The sequence below is a fragment of the Odocoileus virginianus genome, chromosome 3, assembly GCF_023699985.2.
Source record: "Odocoileus virginianus isolate 20LAN1187 ecotype Illinois chromosome 3, Ovbor_1.2, whole genome shotgun sequence".
Lineage (NCBI taxonomy): Eukaryota > Metazoa > Chordata > Mammalia > Artiodactyla > Cervidae > Odocoileus > Odocoileus virginianus.
In genome coordinates, this window is record NC_069676.1 from 8,564,171 (window position 1) to 8,576,642 (window position 12,472).

At 38.1% G+C, this 12,472-nt stretch overlaps 1 pseudogene; it reads left to right on the plus strand.

Annotated features, from left to right (window-relative positions):
- Positions 1–1,916: 1,916 nt before the first annotated feature.
- On the plus strand, positions 1,917–3,019 carry LOC110131435 (olfactory receptor-like protein OLF4; annotated as a pseudogene).
- Positions 3,020–12,472: the final 9,453 nt, after the last annotated feature.

A 12,472-nucleotide genomic window follows, 5' to 3' on the forward strand; every position in this document is an offset into this window, starting at 1 on the left:
CTTGTGTCAGTGTTCTGGTGTGTGGAATTGGATTTCTTCTCTCTGGAGGGCAATGGAGTGTCCAGTAATGAATTTTGTGATGGGTTTATGTGTTAGGTGTGACTTTGGGCAGCCTGTATGTTGACACTCAGGTCTATGTTCCTGCATTGCTAAAGAATTTGTGTGGTATGTCTTGTTTTGGAGCTTATTGGCTCTTGGGTGGTGGTTGGTTTTGGTGTAGGTATGGAGGCTTTTGGATGGTCTCTTATTCCTTAATGTTCCATGTAGTCAGGAGTTTTCTGGTTTTCTCAGGTTTTGGGCTTAAGTCTCCTGCCTCTGGATTTCAGTTTTATTCTTCCAATAGTCTCAAGGCTTCTCCAACTATACAGCACTGATAATAAAACTTCTAGGTTAATGGTGAAAAGATTCTCCACCATGAGAGACAACCAGAGAGGTTCACAGAGTTACATGAAGAATAGGAGAGGGAGGAAGGAGATAGAGGTGAGCAGGAGGAGAAAAGGGGGGACTCAAGAGGAGAGAGACAGAACTATGCAGTTATCTGTTCCCAAAGTGTTCTCCATAGCCCAGATACCCTTGAAGCTGAAGCTCCAGTCCTTTGGATATCTGGTGCAAATAGCTGACTCTGCAAAAATTGTACTGGACTTTAGGTACTATTACCACACTTAGGGAGGAAAGATAATCTAATGTTGACAGCTTGGCTTGTGGCATTGTTTTCCTAATTGTGTGCTTGAGGTTGAGAATAGCCTGGTCATTGCAAGGAGGCCTCTTGGTACCTCCAAATTTTCTGATACTATTTCTCATCACTCTACCGCATGAACTTTCCCATGGACACAAACACTTCCTTTCAAACTTGATCTTCTGAAACAAATACCTTTTCAGGTCCTTTCACCTTGGGGTAATCTCTGTCCACCACACACATTTCCTTCAGATAACCTCACATCTCTGGCCCTCACTTCCATGAGGTCTCTGTTCAGATATTTGGCAGACTACCTGAATACTCCATAAAACACTGTTGTTTTTGTTGTTCACTCAGACACGTCCAACTCTCTGCAACCCCATGGACTGCAGAACACCAGGCTTCCCTGTACGTCACCATTTCCTGAAGTTTGCTCAAACTCATGTCCATTGAGTCAAGTGATGCCATCCAACCATCTCATCTTCTGTGGCCCTCTCCTCCTCCTGCCCTCAATCTTTCCCAGCATCAGGGTTGTGTTTTTTTGTTTTTTTGTTTTTTGTTTTTTTTCCAGAATCAGCTCTTTGCATCAGATAGCCAAAGGATTGGAGCTTCAGCTTCAGCATCAGTCCTTCCAATGAATATTCAGGGCTGACTTCCTTTAGGATTGACTGTTTTGATCTTGTGGTCCAAGGGACTCTCAAGAGTCTTCTCCAACACCACAGTTCAAAAGAATCAATTCTTTGGCCTTCAGCCTTCTTTATGGTCCAGCTCTCACATCTGTATATGACTACTGGAGAAACCATAGTTTTGACTATAAGGACCTTTGTAAGGACCTTTGTCAGCAAAGTGATGTCTCTGCTTTTTAATATGCTATCTAAGTTTGTCACAGCTTTTCTTCCAAGGAGCAAGCATCCTTTAATTCCATGCTGCAGTCACCATCCACAGTGATTTTGGAGCCCAAGAAAATAAAGCATAATACCCCCATTAACTTTCTTCTTCATACTAGATCTCTTGCTTCATAGCAACTATCTCGCAGTCCAGTATGCTCTTTATCTAGAAGTAGGTCAGTCTTCAATTTATATTCTCCAAAAACATGGCAGAATTTCTCATCTAAACTCCCCAATACATGACCATTTGGGGAGGAGGCTGGATATGGGCCAGGAGTTGGTACTCAGAGATGGCACAGGGGATCTCTTGAAGGAGAAATCTTCATACAAAAATTATAGATTTTAATTTTTGAATGCAAAATTGTAGAATTTCAACATTGTTACAATGCCAATTTCAGATAAAACTAGTCATGTCATTTTTTTTGTTTGTTTGTTTCCAGGTAGTCACCTCTACTACATGGAATTGGGGAATAATACAGAAATTTCAGAATTTCTTCTTCTGGGATTCTCAGAGGAACCAGAACTTCAGCCCCTCATATTTGGGCTTTTTCTTTCCATGTGCCTGATCACTGTGTTTGGAAACCTGCTCATCATCCTGGCAGTCAGCTCAGATGCCCACCTACACACCCCCATGTACTTCTTCCTCTCCAATCTGTCCTTTGTAGACATCTGTTTCACCTCTACCACCATCCCAAAGATGTTGTGGAACATACAAACACAGAGCCAAGTTATCACCTATGAAGGTTGCATCACACAAATTTATTTTTTCCTACTCTCTGCATTATTGGACATCTTCCTCCTCACAGTGATGGCCTATGACCGCTTTGTGGCCATCTGTCACCCCCTGCACTACATGGTCATTATGAACCCTCGGCTCTGCTTTCTGCTGGTTCTGGTGTCCTGGACCATCAGTGCCCTGAATTCCTTGTTACAAAGTTTAATTTTGTTACAGCTTTCTTTTTGCACTGTTGTGGAAATCCCTAACTTTTTTTGTGACCTCAGTCAGATAACCCAACTTGCCTGTTCTGACACCTTTCTTAATAATATGGTAATGTATCTTACAGTTGTGCTTCTGGGTGGTGGTCCCCTGGCTGGTATCCTTTATTCTTACTCAAAGATAGTTTCCTGTATATATAGAATCTCATCAACTCAGGGGAAGTATAAAGCATTTTCTACCTGTGCATCTCACCTCTCAGTTGTCTCCTTATTCTTCTGTACGAGCCTTGGAGTATATCTTAGTTCTGCTGCTACCCACAGCTCACACTCAAGTGCAACAGCCTCGGTGATGTACACTGTGGTCACACCCATGCTGAACCCCTTTATCTACAGTCTGAGAAACAAAGACATAAAGGGGGCTCTGAAAAGATTCTTTGTGATGGCGAGTCTAAAATGGCCAATTATTCTAGATTTGGAGAAGTGCCCAAGATTGCAGATCTCAAAGTCTCAGAGTCAGTAGTTGTGATTTTTTTAAGCAGACTTTGGAAGTACAAGCTGCCCTGTTATTTATTTCCTGAAATTCTCACTTTTTTTCAACTATGCTACACAATTTAATTACTCAATTACTCTTCTCTGTCAGACGTCCAACCATTTTGCTTTCCTTCTTGTTCTTTCTTCCTATTTTTCCTACTTCATCCCAAAGTTTTGATATCAAAAAGTTGGAACTTCTCATTTATCTCATGAAAGTGCTTGGATTTATTAAGAACGACTTCTTCTCAAACGACAAATACCATCCCAGGTGATGCATCTTATTTTTACCAAAAGAATAGTCATGAATTACCACTCCATCGGAAAAAAAACTAAACTACTGAGTTGATTTTTATGACATTGTGGGAGAGGAAAAACCCGAGACTACAATTTTTCACTTCTGGGTCCATCATTCCTTTTTATATCACTGGCCTGAACTGGTGTTCCTGATAATGTAGACCTCAACATAACAGTCTGTTTTATAAAAGGTCATTGGGTTTTATTCTTCTAAATAGGATTCTATTATCTTATCTGACTCTATGTACACATTCCGTACCATAGTCATTAGCAAAGTTGATTATCAAATTCAGATCTGCCACTGTAGTCTACACAGAAACAGAAACTGAAATAAATCAATTGACTTAATATGATCTTCAGCCATGTTATGACTTAGTCAGAGTCATATTACTGAATATGAATCAGAGATGACATTGTGTATAATTAAATTTTAAATGATATTTTGTATTATTACACATGCCATTTCTTTTTAAGCTGTATGTATACTCATTAAAGTATGGAATATCAGTGTAAGTATATAAGGTGATTTGTTCATTGAGGTAAAGGATTAATGAACCTGTTTTTATTTTTACTTATTGAATTATCTCACTCATCCTACTTGAAAATTTCAGGTGATGCCTACAGCTATTACTTTTTCCATTGTTCTAAATAAAACTTAGCATCCATTCTAAATGTTGTCAGAAATAGAATGAGCAGTGAATGGGCAGTATCACCCACTATTTATCTCACATACACAAAGCAATTCCTTCAACTATCATGATCAAAACTAAATCATAAGAATGTGCTTTCCTGTATAGACATAAGACCCAGGTCAGCCTGTTCTGTACACAAACATGAATGTTCTTGCAATCTCTCCTGGCTATCAGGAAAGGAACATAAAAGAAATCACTTTTTAATAGAGTTGTGTGGGGGGAAAATGTTGGATAAGTGTTGTGGTCCTTTAATGGACCGGAACCTGGTGGTCCGGAGTCAACAATAAGAAAGTGAGTGAGAGAAAGAAGCTAATATTCCCTTGTTTATGCAGAGAACCAATAAAACCCTAGAACAGGGCTTGCACTGCTCACAAAGGCACAGAGCGCCCTCTTGAGGGGGTCTTGAAAGCCTGGGCAGAAGAATGAGCTTGACAGGTTTCCACGCTCCAGAGAATTAGTGGGAGGGAGAGAGAGAGAGAGACGGGGACCCAAGCTCCGATGGCGCAAAGGTGCTTTGATGATATTTCTGTGAGTATATATAGGATGTTTTACAAGGAATTTCTTTTGACAATGATAAAGATCAGAAAACCAAATGTACAGCAACCATTACCAAGGGAACAAGGGATTAACAATGCTCATAAGGTCAGGAGACAATCCATATCTCAAGAAAGAGGATCGAGATTAAGCAGTTTTGTCATAAGAAGAATGTTTACTGAAGGAGATTTAGGCATGTCTCATCCTATGACCTCAGTCCTGGGAGCGGTGTGCCATTCCACTCATTTTGCCAGAAACTGATAAGGAACATAGGGTTTATGAGAAACAGCATGTAGGAATCCACCTGTTAAACAATTCCCTGACAATTCCCCCTTATTTACTTATTATATTTGTAAAAAGGTTCCTGACCATTTGAGTTTGTTTAGTTTTAACAATTTTTGCATAAGGGCAATGATAAACAACAAATATAATTGTCAAGACAATCACCAAAGTTACAGTTCCAGACCCGATGCTGTGAGTAATGTTCTGAAACCATCTGCGTGGGTCTAGCCCAGATAATTGATCAGCCAGTTGCTCAGCTAAAGTTTTCAAGTTAGTGGAAGAGGGCAGATTTTTAGAAAAGGTTTCAAAGATCTTTTTTATTTTTTTAGTAATTGTAAATTCAGAGAGGCATTATCATGTATGTTTTGTAAATGAAATTTTGTTTCTTCCCAGTTGTAGGCACTATGATTGAATTGAATAGGAGTAACACAAAATTGAGTCGAATTCCAATCACATTTTAGTATCACCTGTTTTTATACATCTATTAATTGATCTCCAACCCATTTGATGGGTGTTTTTAGTTCTTGTATTTCACCTTGAATATCCTCATCTATCTGAGCCTGAGTGGCCCATATAGTACGAGCATCTTTAGTCCAAGATTGGATAAAATTATGGGTTTGAACTGAGGTTTGTATAACAACACCAGAAATAGCAGCAGTGGTACAAATAGCTATTAACCCCAAGATGCCAAGAATCAGCCATCCAATGAATTGTTTAGATTGCCAGAGCAGTTTAGTAAGTAACCGGGAAGCAAGTCCAGCCATGGGACCTTCTTCCCAGGGCCGCTGGAGATTTATTGGTAACCACAGACTATGTCAAGATCGAAGAATCAAAAGGGGTTCATCTCTTAAAGAAACAGAAGAGTTAAGACAAGTGTATAATTTGCAATTTATACAAGTTACAGAACGTAAAGTCTTATTGAATTGTAAACTCCCTATAGCTAGAACAAAAGGAGGGGGAACACAAGCTTGTATGAAATATGATTGATTATAACAAAAGAAATAGTTTCTATGACTATGATTGGTCCCTGTGAAATGTCCAGTCCAAGTCCCAAGTTCTTCGGAGCTCACAGCAAGTTTCCAGATGTCCCATTGTTTAGGCCCAATCTGTTTATTGAGGATGATTCGGGGATGGGGGGGGGGGCATATCACCATCAAGCAACCCAAGAAGTCCTTTGTCATGGTAATGCTCCATTGTAGTGTTAGTAACCTTCTATGCTAGTCAGCATAGTCACACACAGTGCTGTTAATATCATCTTAGCAGTTAGATAACCATATACCATGGGGTTCCCAATCAATAGTGGTGTAATTGGCCACAAACATTAATTTTCCCTGATTTAGCTTGACAATTATCTCAATAAACAGGAGTATATTTAATGTCTTTATAAGTAAACCCCTTACATTCTAACTTTTGTCCTTTTCCTAGAGTTTTGGTAGTATTGACATGGTTTTCAGAAAACGACAGGGCAGTAAACAGTGCAAGCAATGTATGGAATTTCCTTTTTGGAGGCAGGACGAAAGCCCATGTTTGTCGACTAACATTAGTACATAATTTTGTTGGGCCCATGCATAAAGGAAGGACTTCATAGCCTAGAGAAATGTTCATTAGTCTTCCTTTTTCCTCAGGATGAGAGGGCCCCTCCAAGTTCTAAGGAGGGGACATATGTGTTGAGTCATTAGTGGATACGATTGGTCTTATATCTGTCCATTCTACAACCTACAATAAAAGGGGGGGCGGTTAGGTATATAAGCCCAATAAGTATGATCAATCAAGTCAGCCTGAGCAGGGGAATCAAAAGCAAGCAAAGCAAGCATAAAGACAAAAAAATATTTTCAGGATTCCGAGGCATTCCCTGTTGAGAAATCAAATTTTCAGCTTGATTAGTAAGGGTTTTTTATTTGTCCCCAAGTAGGGAGATCATAAGGTCGATAGTGTCGAGTGCGGCGTTTTTCAGAAATTTTTAAAGCTGCCATGGCTTGTACTGGAATTTCTTCCTCCTGGGGTTTTTGTTGTTTCATCTCTACTTTGAATGTTGGGGGCCCCCTTAGGTCGAATCTTCTGAAGAGGAAGCCATGTGAGTTCGTTGGATCCATCTGGAGAAATACAAGCATACCCCTTTCCCTGTAAGATTAGTTTCCTAGATTTCCACTGATTAGTTAACTCTTCTTGATACCAAATGGGCAGAGGAAGGGAGGTGTCCTCCAATGCCTCGAAATGTTTTTCTGCTTTTGTCAAAATATCTCCTTGCAGTAAGTTTTAAAAATTTTAAACAAATAAAGCTATATTAACAATAGTTATAGGCTTAAAGAATATATTGTGCTGGAATCTAGTGAAGTCTGTTCTGGATAAGGAAGATAACAGTGTTCATGGGTATTCCCCCCTTATTTTAAATTTTTATTTGTAGTTTCAGTGTGTGATGTGCTTATTCAACTGTCTTGTGTTTGTGGATTATAAGGAATGTCTATAATCTGTTTAATAGAGAATGAATGTAAAAATTGTTTGAATTGCCTAGAAATATAGGCAGGGCCATTGTCTGTTTTTATAGAATTAGATGTTCTCATTATTGCAAAATAAGCCGACAGGTGGGTTATAACATGTTGTGTAGCTTCACCTCGGAGAGGTGTAGCCCATATAAAAGAAGAATGTGTATCAATTGAGACATGTAAGAAGGAAGGGGAAGAAAGTTCAGGTCAATGAGTTACATCCATTTGCCATAAATCTCTCTTCCATTTGTCATAAACTTTTTGTATACTTTTCTAATCATCATTCTATTTGCCATTACTTATACGTTTTCACTAAAAACATACATCTTACTTTTCTTTAGCAACCATGTAATGTCTTGTATATTAGCATTTTATAGATTGGTGAATATATTTATTATATTATATATTATATATATATATATTTATTTATTAATAGTTTTAAATTCCTTTAGCTTTTCTATAAGAAAAACTTTTTGTAAGGGGAAGTTAGTGTTAAGTAGTTAATGTTGTAAAATCTTATTTTATTTGGAAATTACCTAGCTATTTAATAAACTTTTATCATTTCAGTTCAGTTCAATTGCTCAGTCGTGTCCAACTATTTGTGACCCTATTAACCGCAACAGGCCAGGCCTCCCTGTCCATCACCAACCCCTGGAGTTTATTCAAACTCATGCCCATCAAGTCGGTGATGCCATTCAGCCATCTCATCCTCTATCATCCCCTTCCCCTCCTGCCCCCCAACCCCTCCCAGCATCAGGGTCTTTTCCAATGAGTCAACTCTTCGCATGGGGTGGCCAAAGTATTGGAGTTTCAGCTTCAGCATCAGTCCTTCCAATGAACACCCAGGACTGATCTGCTTTAGGATGGACTGGTTGTATCTCCTTGCATTCCAAGGGAATCTCAAGAATCTTCTCCAACACCACAGTTCAAAAGCATCAATTTTTCAGCGCTCAGCTTCCTTCACAGTCCAACTCTCACATCCATACATGACCACTGGAAAAACCATAGCCTTGACTAGAAGGGCCTTCATTGGCAAAGTAATGTCTTTGCTTTTTAATATGGTGTCTAGGTTGGTCATAACTTTCCTTCCAAGGAGTAAGCATCTTTTAATTTCGTGGCTGCAGACACCATTCACAGTGATTATGGAGTCGAAAAAAAATAGTCTGACACTGTTTGCACTGTCTCCCCATCTATTTCCCATGAAGTGATGGGACCAGATGCCATGATCTTAGTTTTCTGAATGTTGGGTCTTAAGTCAACTTTTTCACTCCCTTCTTTCGCTTTCATCAAGAGGCTCTTTAGTTCATCTTCACTTTCTGCCATAAGGGTGGTGTCATCTGCATATCTGAGATTATTGATATTTCCCCCAGCAATCTTGATTCCAGCTTGTGCTTCTTCCAGCCCAAAGTTTCTTATGATGTACTCTGCATATAAGTTAAATAAGCAGGGTGATGATATATAGCCTTGACATACTCTTTTTCCTATTTGGAACCAGTCTGTTGTTCCAAGTCCAGTTCTAACTGTTGCTTCCTGACCTGCATACAGGTTTCTCAAGAGGCAGGTCACGTGGTCTGGTATGCCCATCTCTTTAGAATTTTCCACACTTTATTGTGATCCACACAGTCAAAGACTTTGGCATAGTCAATAAAGCAGCATAAATAGATTTTCTCTGGAACTCTTGTTTTTTCAATGATCCAGCAGATGTTGGCAATTTGATCTCTGTTTCCTCTGCCTTTTCTAAAACCAGCTTGAACATCTGGAAGTTCATGGTTCACATATTGCTGAAGCCTGGCTTGGAGAATTTTGAGCATTACTTTACTAGCCTGTGAGATGAGTGCAATTGTGCAGTAGTTTGAGCATTCTTTGGGATTGCCTTTCTTTCGGATTGGAATGAAAACTGAACTTTTCCAGTTCTGTGACTACTGCTGAGTTTTCCAAAGTTAGTTTAGTACAACTCTAGAAATTTAAGTTACCCCAATCCTGAGATTATTTTAGATAGACATTTTTTTAAATATAATTACTTTCAATAGAGTTTATCTAAAAGTTTTCATCTCATTTATATATTTATAGGTATATGAAGAGTTACTTTTTTATTGACAAATTTAGTTTACCTTAAACCTAGGCACAATAAAAGTATTATGCAATGTTGATGATTTAAGACATGTCTTAATTAGATTAGCGAACAAACATTATATTTTATACTGAATATTTTTTAGTTCACATGTACCTGAATTTAAATAGAGCTCATTTATAAATTAATGTCATATTATTCAAAAACAAAGACACACATTGATACACAGATAAGTTTAGATAGTCAGACAGACATAGTTTTCCGTTTGAAATTTAAAATATCTTTTCACTGCATCTTGGGTTTTTTGTTGTTGTTGTTTTCTTTTCTTTTCTTTTCTTTTCTTTTTTTTTTTTGAGTGCTACAAATTTGTTTATGGCTGGAGTCCCAGACAGAGTGGGCTGTGTATCCCAAGGACATGATAAGAGTTAACTTTAGGTTTTTTCCTAGCCCTTTTTTGTTTCCCAGGAAGAATTGGAGCTCAAAAAAAGTATTTTAACAAGTCAACATTTCCTAACTGCATGTGTAAGAAGGACCAGTTTTGCAATTTCAAAAAAGATTTTATTTTAATCAGTTTTTTCAGTCTAAAGAATATCATGGCCATTCAGTGTCAAAAATGTCATTTTTCTTTTTTATAGTCACAGTATATCATTAATGATATATGCATGAGGGAATTGCTGTCACATTGGGTGTAAAGCCTTGGCTACAAAATTTTGACAAATAGTAGGACTGTTAAGTATAACTTGAGGTAACATAGTCTATTGAAATCTTTTATGAGGCCCGATGTGATTAGGAAAAGGGAGAGAGAAAGAGAATCTCTCTCAGTCTAAAGGATATAAAGGTATATTTAAAAAGCAAGCTTGTGGTTTTGATTTGCATTTCTCTGATAATGAGTGATGTTGAGCATCTTTTCATGTGTTTTTTAGCCATCCGTATGTCTTCCTTGGAGAAATGTCTGTTTAGTTATTTGGCCCATTTTTTGATTGGGTCATTTATTTTTCTGGAGTTGAGCTGGAGGAGTTGCTTGTATATTTTTGAAATTAATCCTTTGTCTGTTGCTTCATTTGCTATTATTTTCTCCCAATCTGAGGGCTGTCTTTTCACCTTTCTTATAGTTTCCTTTGTTGTACAAAAGCTTTTAAGTTTCATTAGGTCCCATTTGTTTATTTTTGCTTTTGTTTCTAAAATTCTGGGATGTGGGTCATAGAGGATCCTGCTGTGATTTATGTCGGAGAGTGTTTTGCCTATGTTCTCCTCTAGGAGTTTTATAGTTTCTTGTCTTACATTTAGATCTTTAATCCATTTTGAGTTTATTTTTGTGTATGGTGTTAGAAAGTGTTCTAGTTTCATTCTTTTACAGGTGGTTGACCAGTTTTCCCAGCACCACTTGTTAAAGAGGTTGTCTTTTTTCCATTGTATATCCTTGCCTCCTTTGTCGAAGATAAGGTGACCATAGGTTCGTGGATTTATCTCTGGGCTTTCTATTCTGTTCCGTTGATCTATACTTCTGTCTTTGTGCCAGTACCATACTGTCTTGATGACTGTGGCTTTGTAGTAGAGTCTGAAGTCAGGCAGATTGATTCCTCCAGTTCCATTCTTCTTTCTCAAGGTTACTTTGGCTATTCGAGGTTTTTTGTATTTCCATACAAATTGTGAGATTATTTGTTCTAGTTCTGTGAAAAATACCGTTGGTAGCTTGATAGGGATTGCATTGAATCTATAGATTGCTTTGGGTAGTATAGCCATTTTGACAATATTGATTCTTCCAATCCATGAACACGGTATATTTCTCCATCTGTTTGTGTCCTCTTTGATTTCTTTCATCAGTGTTTTATAGTTTTCTATGTATAGGTCTTTTGTTTCTTTAGGTAGATATACTCCTAAGTATTTTATTCTTTTTGTTGCAATGGTGAATGGTATCGTTTCCTTAATTTCTCTTTCTGTTTTCTCATTGTTAGTGTATAGGAATGCAAGAGATTTCTGTGTGTTAATTTTATATCCTGCAACTTTACTGTATTCATTGATTAGCTCTAGTAATTTTCTGGTAGAGTCTTTAGGGTTTTCTATGTAGAGGATCATGTCATCTGCAAACAGAGAGAGTTTCACTTCTTCTTTTCCTATCTGGATTCCTTTTACTTCTTTTTCTGCCCTGATTGCTGTGGCCAACACTTCCAACACGCCAGTCAGGATGGCTGCTATCCAAAAGTCTACAAGCAATAAATGCTGGAGAGGGTGTGGAGAAAAGGGAACCCTCTTACACTGTTGGTGGGAATGCAAACTAGTACAGCCGCTATGGAAAACAGTGTGGAGATTTCTTAAAAAACTGGAAATAGAACTGCCATATGACCCAGCAATACCACTTCTAGGCATATACACCAAGGAAACCAGATCTGAAAGAGACACGTGCACCCCAATGTTCATCGCAGCACTGTTTATAATTGCCAGGACATGGAAGCAACCTAGATGCCCATCAGCAGATGAATGGATGAGGAAGCTGTGGTACATATACACCATGGAATATTACTCAGCCATTAAAAAGAATTCATTTGAATCAGTTTTAATGAGATGGGTGAAACTGGAGCCCATTATACAGAGCGAATTAAGCCAGAAAGATAAAGACCATTACAGTATACTAACACATATATATGGAATTTAGAAAGATGGTAACGATAACCCTATATGCAAAAAAAGAAAAAGAGACTCAGATGTATAGAACAGACTTGTGGACTCTATGGGAGAACCCGGGGGTGGGATGTTTCAAGAGAACAGCATCGAAACATGGAGAGGGAGGTGGGAGGGGGGACCGGGATGGGGAATACATGTAAATCCATGGCTAATTCAATGTATGACAAAAACCACTGCAATGCTGTAAAGTAATTAGCCTCCAACTAATAAAAATAAATGGGAAAAAAAATAAAAAATTTTAAAAAAAAAGATCTTCAAAAAAAAAAAAAAGCAAGCTTGTAAATCAATAATAATAATGTGCCAGTTTTGAGGAATAGTTGTAGGTGATGGGATTTCTGGTTGCAGTGCACCTATCCATAGGTTTCATAGATGCATTAACTTTTCTAACATCTGTTAAGAGGCAC